General features: G+C 36.0%; 2 long non-coding RNA genes across 3 annotated transcripts in view; one reads left to right on the top strand and one right to left on the bottom strand.

Moving 5' to 3' along the window:
- The window catches only part of LOC105690037, a 50,816-nt gene extending 49,701 nt beyond the window's left edge, over positions 1–1,115 (top strand). The window contains exons 4-5 of one of the 2 annotated variants that reach the window (XR_007278206.1): positions 620–722; positions 1,016–1,115. This is a non-coding gene — a long non-coding RNA (uncharacterized LOC105690037). The remainder of the gene's footprint in view (positions 1–619; positions 723–1,015) is intronic. The other variant, XR_007278205.1, reaches the window with a different exon arrangement.
- Positions 1,116–1,712: 597 nt separating this feature from the next.
- LOC125500759 lies at positions 1,713–14,545 on the bottom strand. The gene is made up of 4 exons (XR_007278221.1): positions 14,134–14,545; positions 13,657–13,757; positions 2,625–2,744; positions 1,713–1,745 (listed from the first exon to the last, which is right to left on the bottom strand). It is a non-coding gene; the product is annotated as an uncharacterized LOC125500759 (long non-coding RNA).
- Positions 14,546–16,274: the final 1,729 nt, after the last annotated feature.

Here is a 16,274-nt window from a genome sequence, read left to right as displayed (position 1 = left end):
GGCACGGTAGCTTAGGAGGGTGGTTTACCCACTAGCAGGGGTTGAAGTTGAATTGTTTCACGGAGAATGCGAGAGATAGCGTTAGCATTTACGCCATGAATTGCGGAACGATTTAAATTTCGGAAAAATTAAAGGCTATAAATCGAATTCTATAGATTGCGGATTAAAATTTCCGAGCGTGAAATACGTAAGAATAGCATAGAAAATTGTATAAAAAAAATTCTGAATTTTCATCTCAGATATTGAGAAAAATCTAAGGCTACAGCTGACCATTGTTTGGGGTAGGAAAGGTTTTTTGTGTATTTATTCTCAGAGATCTGACTTCGGTATCGTAACTTTGGGCTCTGAATATTCTCTCCGTTGACATTTCGAACAATAAGGTGTGATTAATTGCACATTTATGAACTCTTATATTAGTACTCGTTCAGTGATGATGTCCTTAACTGCAGGCTAGTAGTACCGATGTTCTAACACTAGAATTCGTCTATCTATAGGATTTGGGAATGCATCGAAGGTTTTAAAAATAATCTTCGCTGTTATATTCTGAACAAATTTATTCATATATTTTAGGTTCAGGTTTACAATTTTACTTTATTTCTTGTGGGACATTTTCTTTCAGGCCTTCAATCAGTTACCACGGCGGCTAATTCGTCGCAGTACTCATTCAACTTCCAACCACGAAGGGCGGGAGTTATACATGGCATCGTTTAATTCATTCACAGGTATGATATAATTATCAGTCAGTATGATATATAAGTTAGTGTATTATAAAAATATATTCAATTTCATATATTATAACGTCACATTGGTAGAAATATGTTCTTACATTATGTCTTTATTAATGCACTTTAAAAATATATTCAATTTGATATATTATAACATCACATTGGCAGTAATATATTAACATATGATATAATATAACATAGAATTAATATATTGACATAGAATATAATATTGGTAATAATTTATTCTTATATTACACGTCATTATTAATTCACTTCTCGTATGTTTTTAGGTATCCAAAGATGCTGCCGCCGTAGCTGCTGTTTGACCGGACTCCCCCTGTTCATCAGGGGGAGTCCACCGTCCCCTGGGACTGCGCGGCCTCCCACCGCCCCCGGGGTCCCAGGGGACCCGGTCCCCGAGGACATGTCTTCGGGGATGCGGTATCCCCGCTGGAGGGGATGCCATATCCCGAGGGACATGTCCTCGGGAACTGGTCTTCGGGGACACGTGTCCCCCCAGGGACACGTCCCCGGGGATGCGGTATCCCCGCTGGAGGGGATGCCGGATCCTTGGGGGCGTGGCCTTGGGGGAATACGAGTCCTCGAAAATCCCGGGAAAAGGAGGTCCCAAGCGGACACTTTGTTTTTCGTTTCTCTAGAGAAATCAAGAAAACGAGTGACCGCTTGGGACCTCCTTTTCCCGGGATTTTCGAGGACTCGTATTCCCCCAAGGCCACGCCCCCAAGGATCCGGCATCCCCTCCAGCGGGGATACCGCATCCCCGGGGACGTGTCCCTGGGGGGACACGTGTCCCCGAAGACCAGTTCCCGAGGACATGTCCCTCGGGATATGGCATCCCCTCCAGCGGGGATACCGCATCCCCGAAGACATGTCCTCGGGGACCGGGTCCCCTGGGACCCCGGGGGCGGTGGGAGGCCGCGCAGTCCCAGGGGACGGTGGACTCCCCCTGATGAACAGGGGGAGTCCGGTCAATGATGTTGATGATGTTGGAACTGCGACCTGTAACACAAATAACAAAAAAATAATTAGTTAACGCAATACATGACTTAATGTATGACCTATCATGTCACCTAATGTATAACTTATTTTATGACTCAATATATAAGTATATAAGACATTCGAATTATAATAAATTGTACCAAATTATGTGATAATAAATTATTGTCTAGCCTTATTGGAGTGTCTGATGAGTTATATTGCGAGGGTGCATGAATTTACTAAGTCCAATGGGTAATACTGGGCGATCTGATTTTATGAGAAGGATTTTGAAAATCTTTTTCAAGGGGGTGCAATTCATATCAGATGCAAAATTCAAGTCATGATGTATCAATCACTTATATTTATATTATTTTTGTATCCATGAATAAGATCAATAAATTTTTCCGTATCTCATTAATAGAAGAAATTGAGTGAATCATTGAAAAACCATCCCGCAAATCCCGAGGAATTTTTCAGGTGCTGCATTGAGTGCATTTGCATTACGTCCTCTCGCCGAGATCATAATAGAGAACGTTATCAAATTACAATGGAAAACAGCCGCTCGAGCGATTTGAGGAATGCTACGTTGACGGCCCAAAAATATCAGAAAATTTTTTTGTATAGATAGTTGATTGGAAATAATAGCTGTATCCAATTTGTATTAGTTAAATATATCAATTGATCATCTCAAAATACTAGAAAATAAAATGAAACGCGTATGATTCAATTGAAGAGTCATCTCTCGGAATTTCAAAGGATTGTTGAGAACCCGGGCGAGTATATTTATAACGACTGATTTTAGTATAATGAGTCGGAAGCGCGTGATCAAAATGGAAATGAAAAGTTGGCGCAAGCGATTTAAACAATATTTAACTAAATCGTGCACGAAAGCTTGCTCACCGTTTCCTCTCGCCATCGTCGCTCTGAGGGAACTGCGTTGCTACTGATGTCGCTCCTGATGTCGCCGCTTCTGTCGCTGAAGCTGAACTGCCGTTGTATCCAAATTCCAAGACGAAAAATCTACGACATACATGTACTCTGTTAACCATATACCAAATTACACGTCCCCGATCGAATGTTTCGTAATTGGCTGCAATGGACATACCCATTAATTCGTAATTTAATTCATTATTAAATACTTTGGGGTAATTCAATGAATAGATGAATAAAGAAATAAATTAATTAATTGATGAATCAATGAATAAATGAATGAATGAATGAATGAATGAATAAATGACTGAATGAATGAATGGATAAATAATGAAATTAATAAATGAATAAATGCTTCATAAATACTGGTGAATGATAGAATAGTTTGAAATACTATTCATCATAATGAATTGTTTGATTACTGAGAGGATCTGCAATAATAGACACGACGATTGCTCTGTGTTAAGAGTATATAGGCATCACGTGTAAATTCATAATTCGAAGATTGAATATATAGTTGACTTACTAGATGCATGAATGGATGAATGGATAAACGAATGAATGAATAAATAATCAATAAATAAATGAATGAATAAATAAAAAAATGAATGAATAGATGAATGAATGAATTATTGAATTAATGAATGAATGCTTTATAAATACTAATGAATAATTGAATAGTTTAAAATACTATTTATCATAATGAATTGCTTGATTACTGAAAGAGTCTGCAATGATAGACGCGACGATTGCATCACGTGAAAGTCTATAATTCGATGAATAAATGAATAGTTGACTTCCTAAATAAATGAATCGATGGATAAATGAATAAATTAATGAATAAACGAACACAGAAATTGATGAATAAGGAAATAAATAAATAAAAACATTATCACATGAATTTGGGTATTTCCAGATCGCGACCGGAAAAACTTCGACAACTGATGAACTATGGCTCAGCACTAACTGCGTACTAAAATTCACCGCAATGTATTTATTTCCCATTCTCCCACCTCGATGCTTTTTTTTTTGCTTTTTCAAGGATATACGCGCTACCATCGATGTCGCACATGACAACGTGTGACGACGCTTCGGCTGCTACGGCTATACTGCCGTTGCTTCGGAAGAAAAGGATCTACCATAGAGTTCAATATATCTATGGATCTACGTACGTGATGCTCTGACGACCGAATACCGAATTGCAATGAAGTTTCCTTGCGACAGGGGTTGCGTCTGACAATAAGGGACAATCATTCCGTGATGTTATTTGAACGTTGAAATGAGCAACGAACACGGAAACGACGTTCAAGTTTGGCGAGTGATGAAGCCGGTCGATATATCTTCAATTTTTAACATCTTAGATCGATGAATTGGCAATATTATGTTCAATTGAGGATAATGAATTATTTGGAAAATTTCGATGACTCAAAATCCCTAAGAATCGTTCGGATTTGCAGCACAAAATATAGTCTCTGATGTTTTGAGACCCCTCAATATGCCAAAGTCGCAAGAATGATGAGCGAAGACTATAGTCTTGGGTGTTTTTTGACTCCGAAATCTTCCAAAATCCCTCGGAAATGAGCAAAGACTAGAGTCTTTGGTGTTTTTTGACTCTGAGATCTTCCAAAATCCCTCGAAGAATGAGCGAAGACTATAGTCTTTGGTGTTTTTGGACTCCAAAATCTTCCAGAATCCCTCAAAAAATGAGCAAAGACTATAGTCTTTGGTGTTTTTTGACTCTGAGATCTTTCAAAATCCCACGAAAAATAAGCAAAGACTATAGTCTTTGGTGTTTTTCGACTCCGAAATCTTCCAAAATCTCTCGAAAAATAAGCAAAGACTATAGTCTTTGGTGTTTTTTGACTCCAAAATCTTCCAAAATCCCTCGAAAAATGAGCAAAGACTATAGTCTTTGGTGTTTTTTGACTCTGAGATCTTACAAAATCCCTCGAAAAATGAGCAAAGACTATAGTCTTTGGTGTTTTTTAACTCTAAAATCTTCGAGAATCCCTCGAGAAATGAGCAAGACTATAGTCTTTGGTGTTTTTTGAATCCGAAATCTACCAAAATCCGGCGAAAAATGAGCAAAGACTATAGTCTTTGGTGTATTTTGACTCCGAAATCTTCCAAAATCCTTCGAAAAATGAACAAAGACTATAGTCTTTGGTGTTTTTCAACTCCAAAATCTTCCAGAATCCCTCAAAAAATGAGCAAAGACTATAGTCTTTGGTGTTTTTTGACTCCGAAATCTTCCAAAATCTCTCGGAAATGAGCAAAGACTATAGTCTTTGGTGTTTTTTGACTCCAAAATCTTCCAAAATCTCTCGGAAATGAGCAAAGACTATAGTCTTTGGTGAATTTGACTCCGAAATCTTCCAAAATCCCTCGAAAAATGAGCAAAGACTATAGTCTTTGGTGTTTTTTGACTCCAAAATCTTTCAAAATCCCACGAAAAATGAGCAAAGACTATAGTCTTTGGTGTTTTTCGACTCCAAAATCTTCCAAAATCTCTCGAAAAATAAGCAAAGACTATAGTCTTTGGTGTTTTTTGACTCCAAAATCTTCCAAAATCCCTCGAAAAATGAGCAAAGACTATAGTCTTTGGTGTTTTTTGACTCCAAAATCTTCCAAAATCCCTAGAAAAATGAGCAAAGACTATAGTCTTTGGTGTTTTTCAACTCTAAAATCTTCGAGAATCCCTCGAAAAATGAGCAAGACTATAGTCTTTGGTGTTTTTCAACTCCAAAATCTTCCAGAATCCCTCAAAAAATGAGCAAAGACTATAGTCTTTGGTGTTTTTTGACTCCGAAATCTTCCGAAATCTCTCGGAAATGAGCAAAGACTATGGTCTTTGGTGTTTTTCGACTCCGAAATCTTTCAAAATCTCTCGAAAAATGAGCAAAGACTATAGTCTTTGGTGATTTTTGACTCCGAAATCTTCCAAAATCCCTCGGAAATGAGCAAAGACTATAGTCTTTGGTGTTTTTCGACTCCAAAATCTTCCAAAATCCCACAAAAAATGAGCAAAGACTATAGTCTTTGGTGTTTTTCAACTCCGAAATCTTCCAAAATCCCACGAAAAATGAGCAAAGACTATAGTCTTTGGTGTTTATTGACTTTAGAATTTCCCAAAATCCCTCGGAAATGAGCGAAGACTATAGTCTTTGGTGTTTTTCAACTCCGAAATCTTCCAAAATCCCACGAAAAATGAGCAAAGACTATAGTCTTTGGTGTTTTTTGACTCCGAAATCTTCCAAAATCCCTCGAAAAATGAGCAAAGACTATAGTCTTTGGTGTTTTTTGACTCTGAGATCTTTGAAATTCCCTAGAAAAATGAGCAAAGACTATAGTCTTTGGTGTTTTTTGACTCCGAAATCTTCAAAAATCCCTCGGAAATGAGCGAAGACTATAGTCTTTGGTGTTTTTCGACTCCGAAATCTTCCAAAATCTCTCGAAAAATGAGCAAAGACTATAGTCTTTGGTGTTTTTCAACTTCAAAATCTTCCAAAATCCTTCGGAAATGAGCAAAGACTATAGTCTTTGGTGTTTTTTGACTCCGAAATCTTCCAAAATCCCTCGGAAATGAGCAAAGACTAGAGTCTTTGGTGTTTTTCGACTCCGAAATCTTCCAAAATCTGTCGAAAAATGAGCAAAGACTATAGTCTTTGGTGTTTTTGGACTCCAAAATCTTCCAGAATCCCTCGAAAAATGAGCAAAGACTATAGTCTTTGGTGTTTTTTGACTCTGAGATCTTTGAAATTCCCTAGAAAAATGAGCAAAGACTATAGTCTTTGGTGTTTTTTGACTCCGAAATCTTCAAAAATCCCTCGGAAATGAGCGAAGACTATAGTCTTTGGTGTTTTTCGACTCCGAAATCTTCCAAAATCTCTCGAAAAATGAGCAAAGACTATAGTCTTTGGTGTTTTTCAACTCCAAAATCTTCCAAAATCCTTCGGAAATGAGCAAAGACTATAGTCTTTGGTGTTTTTTGACTCCGAAATCTTCCAAAATCCCTCGGAAATGAGCAAAGACTAGAGTCTTTGGTGTTTTTCGACTCCGAAATCTTCCAAAATCTCTCGAAAAATGAGCAAAGACTATAGTCTTTGGTGTTTTTGGACTCCAAAATCTTCCAGAATCCCTCAAAAAATGAGCAAAGACTATAGTCTTTGGTGTTTTTTGACTCTGAGATCTTCCAAAATCCCTCACAAAATGAGCAAAGACTATAGTCTTTGGTGTTTTTTGACTCCAAAATCTTTCAAAATCCCTCGAAAAATGAGCGAAGACTATAGTCTTTGGTGTTTTTCGACTCCGAAATCTTTCAAAATCCCTCGAAAAATGAGCAAAGACTATAGTCTTTGCTGTTTTTTGACTCCGAAATCTTCCAAAATCCCACGAAAAATGAGCAAAGACTATAGTCTTTGGTGTTTTTCGACTCCAAAATCTTCCAGAATCCCTCGAAAAATGAGCAAAGACTATAGTCTTTGGTGTTTTTTGACTCTGAGATCTTTCAAATTCCCTAGAAAAATGATCAAAGACTATAGTCTTTGGTGTTTTTTGACTCCGAAATCTTCCAAAATCCCACAAAAAATTAGCAAAGACTATAGGCTTTGGTGTTTTTCGACTCCGAAATCTTTCAAAATCCCTCGAAAAATGAGCAAAGACTATAGTCTTTGGTGTTTTTTGACTCCGAAATCTTCCAAAATCCCACGAAAAATGAGCAAAGACTATAGTCTTTGGTGTTTTTCGACTCCAAAATCTTCCAAAATCCCACAAAAAATGAGCGAAGACTATAGTCTTTGGTGTTTTTCGACTCCGAAATCTCCCAAAATCCCTCGAAAAATGAGCAAAGACTATAGTCTTTGGTGTTTTTTGACTCCGAAATCTTCCAAAATCCCTCGGAAATGAGCAAAGACTATAGTCTTTGGTGTTTTTCGACTCCGAAATCTTCCAAAATCTCTCGGAAAATGAGCAAAGACTATAGTCTTTGGTGTTTTTGGACTCCAAAATCTTCCAGAATCCCTCAAAAAATGAGCAAAGACTATAGTCTTTGGAGTTTTTTGACTCTGAGATCTTCCAAAATCCCTCGAAAAATGAGCAAAGACTATAGTCTTTGGTGTTTTTTGACTCCGAAATCTTCCAAAATCCCTCGAAAAATGAGCAAAGACTATAGTCTTTGGTGTTTTTTGACTCCAAAATCTTTCAAAATCCCGCGAAAAATAAGCAAAGACTATAGTCTTTGGTGTTTATTGACTTTAGAATTTCCCAAAATCCCTCGGAAATGAGCGAAGACTATAGTCTTTGGTGTTTTTCAACTCCGAAATCTTCCAAAATCCCACGAAAAATGAGCAAAGACTATAGTCTTTGGTGTTTTTTGACTCCGAAATCTTCCAAAATCCCTCGAAAAATGAGCAAAGACTATAGTCTTTGGTGTTTTTTGACTCTGAGATCTTTGAAATTCCCTAGAAAAATGAGCAAAGACTATAGTCTTTGGTGTTTTTTGACTCCGAAATCTTCAAAAATCCCTCGGAAATGAGCGAAGACTATAGTCTTTGGTGTTTTTCGACTCCGAAATCTTCCAAAATCTCTCGAAAAATGAGCAAAGACTATAGTCTTTGGTGTTTTTCAACTTCAAAATCTTCCAAAATCCTTCGGAAATGAGCAAAGACTATAGTCTTTGGTGTTTTTTGACTCCGAAATCTTCCAAAATCCCTCGGAAATGAGCAAAGACTAGAGTCTTTGGTGTTTTTCGACTCCGAAATCTTCCAAAATCTGTCGAAAAATGAGCAAAGACTATAGTCTTTGGTGTTTTTGGACTCCAAAATCTTCCAGAATCCCTCGAAAAATGAGCAAAGACTATAGTCTTTGGTGTTTTTTGACTCTGAGATCTTTGAAATTCCCTAGAAAAATGAGCAAAGACTATAGTCTTTGGTGTTTTTTGACTCCGAAATCTTCAAAAATCCCTCGGAAATGAGCGAAGACTATAGTCTTTGGTGTTTTTCGACTCCGAAATCTTCCAAAATCTCTCGAAAAATGAGCAAAGACTATAGTCTTTGGTGTTTTTTGACTCCAAAATCTTTCAAAATCCCGCGAAAAATAAGCAAAGACTATAGTCTTTGGTGTTTATTGACTTTAGAATTTCCCAAAATCCCTCGGAAATGAGCGAAGACTATAGTCTTTGGTGTTTTTCAACTCCGAAATCTTCCAAAATCCCACGAAAAATGAGCAAAGACTATAGTCTTTGGTGTTTTTTGACTCCGAAATCTTCCAAAATCCCTCGAAAAATGAGCAAAGACTATAGTCTTTGGTGTTTTTTGACTCTGAGATCTTTGAAATTCCCTAGAAAAATGAGCAAAGACTATAGTCTTTGGTGTTTTTTGACTCCGAAATCTTCAAAAATCCCTCGGAAATGAGCGAAGACTATAGTCTTTGGTGTTTTTCGACTCCGAAATCTTCCAAAATCTCTCGAAAAATGAGCAAAGACCATAGTCTTTGGTGTTTTTTGACTCTAAAATCTTCGGAAATCCCTCGAAAAATGAGCAAAGACTATAGTCTTTGGTGTTTTTTGACTCCGAAATCTTTGAAAATCCCTTGAAAAATGAGCAAGGACTATAGTCTTTGGTGTTTTTCGACTCCAAAATCTTCCAAAATCCCACAAAAAATGAGCAAAGACTATAGTCTTTGGTGTTTTTTGACTCCGAAATCTTTGAAAATCCCTTGAAAAATGAGCAAGGACTATAGTCTTTGGTGTTTTTTGACTCCAAAATCCCACGACAAATGAGCAAAGACTATAGTCTTTGGTGTTTATTGACTTCAGAATTTCCCAAAATCCCTCGGAAATGAGCAAAGACTATAGTCTTTGGTGTTTTTTGACTCCGAAATCTTCCAAAATCCCTCGGAAATGAGCAAAGACTATAGTCTTTGGTGTTTTTCGACTCCGAAATCTTCCAAAATCTCTCGAAAAATGAGCAAAGACTATAGTCTTTGGTGTTTTTTGACTCCGAAATCTTTGAAAATCTCTTGAAAAATGAGCAAGGACTATAGTCTTTGGTGTTTTTTGACTCCAAAATCCCACGAAAAATGAGCAAAGACTATAGTCTTTGGTGTTTTTCGACTCCAAAATCTTCCAAAATCCCACAAAAAATGAGCAAAGACTATAGTCTTTGGTGTTTTTCGACTCCGAAATCTTTCAAAATCCCTCGAAAAATGAGCAAAGACTATAGTCTTTGGTGTTTTTTGACTCTGAAATCTTCCAAAATCCTACGAAAAATGAGCAAAGACTATAGTCTTTGGTGTTTTTTGACTTCAGAATTTCCCAAAATCCCTTGAAAAATGAGCAAAGACTATAGTCTTCGGTGTTTTTTGACTCTGAGATCTTTCAAAATCCCTCGAAAAATGAGCAAAGACTATAGTCTCTGGTGTTTGTTGACTCCGGAATCTTCTAAAATTCCTCTAAAAATGACTTTCCGCGCTGAAAAACACTAAAAACATAGTCTTTGCACATTTTTCCTCAGGGAAAAAACCAGATTTATCATCTTTTTTTTGGACGTTCATGATTCTTTTTTTCTTTTTCGATGTTCCGCAATTCATCTTGACTTGGCGTGATTTTTTCTGATTTTTTACAATTTTTTCCGATTTTTTATGGATTTTTGAAATTTTTTTCTGACTTGAGCCGTCCCTGGAGGGTTGCGGGCCCTGGAAATTGATGGTCCAGCACTATTTTCAGGCTCCACCCCTAAAGGGTCACGTGACCGGTCTGGAAACTACAGCTAGCGCCATGTGGCGGAATTTTCGTGAACTAAAATCACAAGTTTCTTGCCCCTTGACGTCAGGCAATGTGATGCGTAATCGAGATGTATTCGGTGTCAATACTTTTCCAGTTTTGCTCAGAGACATTACCTCGGCAAAAGTTTTGTCTTCTCCTAAGGCCAAACCAGAAAATTATTGACCCTCTTCCAGAGAAAAAAACGGCAAAGCGTCACCCCGAAAGATGAGCAAAGACTATATTCTTCAGTGTTGAGACACCTCTTATTTTGCCAAAATCCTTCAAAAAAAGAGCAAAGACTATAGTCTCTGGTGTTTTTTGACTCTGAAATCTTCCAAAATCCTTCAAATAATGAACAAAGACTATAGTCTTTGGTGTTTTTTGACTCGGAAATCTTCCAAAATCCCTCGCAAAATGAGCGAAGACTATAGTCTTTGGTGTTTTTCAACTCCAAAATCTTCCAAAATTCCTCGAAAAATGAGCAAAGACTATAGTCTTTGGTGTTTTTTGACTCTGAAATCTTCCAAAATCCTTCGAATAATGAACAAAGACTATAGTCTTTGGTGTTTTCTGACTCCAAAATCTTCCGAAATCCCTCGAAAAATGAGCAAAGACTTTAGTCTTTGGTGTTTTTTGACTCTGAAATCTTCCAAAATCCTTCAAATAATGAACAAAGACTATAGTCTTTGGTGTTTTTCGACTCCGAAATCTCCCAAAATCCCTCGAAAAATGAGCAAAGACTATAGTCTTTGGTGTTTTTTGACTCCGAAATCTTCCAAAATCCCTCGGAAATGAGCAAAGACTATAGTCTTTGGTGTTTTTCGACTCCGAAATCTTCCAAAATCTCTCGGAAAATGAGCAAAGACTATAGTCTTTGGTGTTTTTGGACTCCAAAATCTTCCAGAATCCCTCAAAAAATGAGCAAAGACTATAGTCTTTGGAGTTTTTTGACTCTGAGATCTTCCAAAATCCCTCGAAAAATGAGCAAAGACTATAGTCTTTGGTGTTTTTTGACTCCGAAATCTTCCAAAATCCCTCGAAAAATGAGCAAAGACTATAGTCTTTGGTGTTTTTTGACTCCAAAATCTTTCAAAATCCCGCGAAAAATAAGCAAAGACTATAGTCTTTGGTGTTTTTCGACTCCGAAATCTTCCAAAATTTCTCGAAAAATGAGCAAAGACTATAGTCTTTGGTGTTTTTTGACTCCAAAATCTTCCAAAATCCCTCGAAAAATGAGCAAAGACTATAGTCTTTGGTGTTTTTTGACTCTGAGATCTTCCAAAATCCCTCGAAAAATGAGCAAAGACTATAGTCTTTGGTGTTTTTTAACTCTAAAATCTTCGAGAATCCCTCGAAAAATGAGCAAAGACTATAGTCTTTGGTGTTTTTTGACTCCGAAATCTCCCGAAATCCCTCGAAAAATGAGCAAAGACTATAGTCTTTGGTGTTTTTTGACTCCAGAATTTTTCAAAATCCCTCGAAAATGAGCAAAGACTATAGTCTTAGGTGTTTTTTGACCCCAAAATCTTACAAAATCCCTCGAGAAAAGAGCAAAGACTATAGTCTTTGGTGTTTTTTGACTACGAAATCTTCCGAAATCCCTCGAAAAATGAGCAAAGACTATAGTCTTTGGTGTTTTTTGACTCCAGAATTTTTCAAAATCCCTCGAAAAATGAGCAAAGACTATAGTCTCTGGTGTTTTTTGACTCCGAAATCTTCCAAAATCCCACGAAAAATGAGCAAAGACTATAGTCTTTGGTGTTTTTTGACTCCGAAATCTTCCAAAATCCCACGAAAAATGAGCAAAGACTATAGTCTTTGGTGTTTTTTGACTCCGAAATCTTCCAAAATCCCACGAAAAATGAGCAAAGACTATAGTCTTTGGTGTTTTTTGACTCCAGAATTTTCCAAAATCCCTCGAAAAATGAGCAAAGACTATAGTCTTAGGTGTTTTTTGACCCCAAAATCTTCCAAAATCCCTCGAAAAATGAGCAAAGACTATAGTCTTTGGTGTTTTTTGACTACGAAATCATCCAAAATCCCACGAAAAATGAGCAAAGACTATAGTCTTTGGTGTTTTTTGACTCCGAAATCTTCCAAAATCCCACGAAAAATGAGCAAAGACTATAGTCTTTGGTGTTTTTTGACTCCGAAATCTTCCAAAATCCCACGAAAAATGAGCAAAGACTATAGTCTTTGGTGTTTTTTGACTCCGAAATCTTCCGAAATCCCTCGAAAAATGAGAAAAGACTATAGTCTCTGGTGTTTTGACAACCCTAATTTTAACAAATTCGCGATGAGTAGTTCAATTTTGCAGCAAGAATTATGTGGCTTATTTTTTAGGCCCTCCAATTGCGGATAATCGCTCTAGATATTAGCAAAGACGTTTGATTCTATATAAAATCATGTATCAATTATTAATACAATGAATAAATGAATGAATAAATATATGACTGAATAAATAACTAAGCACATAAATTCAGAAGCATCGTGATCATACTGATTAATTGAATCAATCATATAATATATCCACTCGTTCATATTTCAATTCAAATAATTAATTAATGAAAAATGTTTCCGAATTACTAATGAATCAATCAACAGCTCAAAATACTACTAATAATAATTCATTGTTTGATTACTAGACAAGTCTGTAATCATAGACGCGACGATTGCTTGACATATGAGACTATAGGTATAGAAATCATGTATGAATTTTCGATTCAATAAATACATGAATCTATAACCAACTAAATAAGTGAATGAACAAATGAATGAACACATAAATTCAGAATGGAACGAATTATCGCCAATTCATCGATCCAAACAGTGAGAAATCTAAGGATGATTCAATAGATACTTCACCTCATCGCACGATCGATTCATATCTAGCTAATGAAGGAGACGCATCAATGTATGTGTTCATATCGTAGATGAATATTGATTAATCAGTTTTAAAATTGGATCAAAATACCGCTGATATAGCACCGTTGAAAGGAGGAAAGTGCATACCAAAAACAGGGGGGCAATAATCTAACAACAACGTAATCTGACGAAATTTGTGGACCATAAAGACCGATCTTTAAATTCTAAGGGAATTCTAAGGCCGATCAACTCGCCCTCAGGCAAGCAGTGATTGAAAAGGGACTTTTCCGCTAGTCGTAAAGTATGTATTAGGCATGTATAGTACTAGCGCGTGGAGTTAAATGGAGAGGGAAAAAAAACGATCGGTGTAAATACCTGTGGAACTACGCGATGCCATGCAACTCCTTCACACGTAGTTCAAAGTTGAATAAATACTGCGAAGAACTCGGCAAATTCGGTGACCATCGATTATCAACCTGGAATGAAAATTTATTATCTAAGAAATACAGTAAGATTATAAAACTGAACCTAAAGTATATCGATACATTCTTCCAGAACAATAAATCAACGAAGAATATTCCCAATCTGAGATCCCGTGACTTCTTCAATTCGATGGATAAAAGCATTTTCAAAGACGCGTAGAATTATCCCGAAATCAAGGATATTGTCATTAATACGTATGCGAATATAGGATTATCTAATGCGTATCATTGCGTAGTAGTGATTCGAATATTTACCTAGGAAATATCGAGATCCTAACGCTTCGAGCAAAAGGACGTGAAGAAATGAATATATGCGTTACACTATATTGCGTAGGTAGGAAAATTACGATTTTGCCTAAAGTCGACATACCTTAATCCCCCCCTCTCCTCAGAGGATGCGTCGCTCCTGATTTCGCTCCTTCTACTGAAGCGGTTCTACTGGCGTTGCCGCAGAGACGATAAATTTACGTACAAACTCTGTTTACCGAATACGGCCGAACTACACGCCCGTGAATTGACCGTTTCAAGGTTGACTGTGATATTTACATTTTTACAGGGACGCGTCAAGCCCGAATTCAACTTTTCGATCAGTTATTATTAATCGAAAACCAGAAATTCATCATGAACTATTTACAATTACTTAACTCGAAGCGGAAGATAGGGGTGGAAAAAAAAAATGAAATAAAAGTATGCCGATCAGTTTTCAGATCTCATAGCCATATTGTGAGCTAAGAGACCGTTCTTACGAAAACCGATCGGCCGCAGCTTTGTATCTTCTCAAAATTGAGAAACTGCGCTAATCAGAAAACCAGGTGAATACGCGTTGTAATTCGCTCATCAATTATGTGCAAATTTCTATTCCATTATCACAAAATATGTCGACTATATCCTTTCAGATTAGGATTTCTAAACGTGCAATAAATTAGAAACTGAAGATCCAACGTAATATGCTGATAAAAATTTTATTAACAATATTATATGATTACTGGTTATAAACCTGCATTGTGGGTGGAGAAGATTTAATGAATAAAACAGCGTAACATATTATTCAATTGAGTTATATTATTCATTCAATACCTCATTACAAATAATCATTCAATATGATGATAATCTTGATAATAATTAATTCTTAATGATGATAGTAATAATAGAAGCAACATAGAAATATTTACAAAGTAGATTCTAGGCATCTATTCGACTTTATTTTATGATAAAAATAATGATAATGATTAAAATAGTAATAATTAAAACTGTAATTAAAATTAATTTTAGAACATTAAGTCAATTATTTCAGGGAGTGGCGTACATCCAATAATAAAAAATAAAAAAAAAAGAGAAAAACAAAACCAAATTGTAATCACCATGTTATCGTACTACGAGGTTTTGGGAACGCATCTATCATTTCCATTTTCATATTTATTATAATCGAGACAAAACAAAATAAAATAATTACAAGGGTAGTAGTTGATTGAGAAAAAAAAAAAACCAAGCATCGCAGCAATTTTCAAACAAGAGTGTGGTATAAAAAAATATAATAAATCAAATCACGTTCATTTGATTCCAATGATATGTATTCCCTTCACCTCAAAGTACGACAGTTTTTTCAATTCTCTTCGCTATCTATCCGTTATTTGTTTGAACATTTGCTCGTCTTGGCAGCTATAGGAAAATCGCATCAGAGTTCGTTCCGTCGTGCATATTTTTTAAATCTATATTTCCATCGACATATCTACTACTTTTGATACGCGATGAGGTTCGATGATAATATAATTGTGCGCCGACATATTTATCCGTCATAGTCACTGCTTCTTCCATGTATTCATTGTAAAATCGAGTGCGAAATTTTTTTTCAAGCATTCGTTTCAATAAATCTAGAGAATTTCCTATCAAGCTCTGATTGTTGAACTTTCTAACCGTTTACCTAGGATCTCACTTCGAGATATGAATGAAAAAAAGGGTTAATTACCTCGGTCAACGAGGCTTTTTATTTAATTCAATTTTATTTTATTCCATTTCATTATACATATTTTGTTCAATTTTCTGTGCGTTACCGTTTGACACATTGACTTCGTTATTCTAGAACAACGAGGTTGTGTCCAGTACATGAAAATATTCGTGTATCCAATGAAAAAATAAGAGAAAATACGCATGGATGAACTTTACTTTTAAAAACAATGAAGCTGTGCGGACGTGAAAAATGATTTGAGCGTTAAATGTATAAAAGAAAATTAATTTAGCATATTTTTGCTTTTTTTGCATTTATCGTTTTATTTTGTTTGTTTTTTTTTTACTTATTTTTCTTATGTTCGGAGTCGCGTGAAAGATATATATATATATACATATATATTTATATTTATATATATATATATAAATATAATGATTGACTAGCATTTAGAACGAAATATAAAAAAAAAAAAAAAAAATGATATACAGAAGAATCGAAAATAAGAACGATGAGAGTACTGACAGCAGTATAACGTATAATTTTGTGTGTCATTCGTCATTGATGTT

The sequence above is a fragment of the Athalia rosae genome, chromosome 4 (genome assembly GCF_917208135.1).
Source record: "Athalia rosae chromosome 4, iyAthRosa1.1, whole genome shotgun sequence".
NCBI classification, from domain to species: Eukaryota; Metazoa; Arthropoda; class Insecta; order Hymenoptera; family Athaliidae; genus Athalia; species Athalia rosae.
This window is presented reverse-complemented; position numbering and strand designations above follow the sequence as displayed.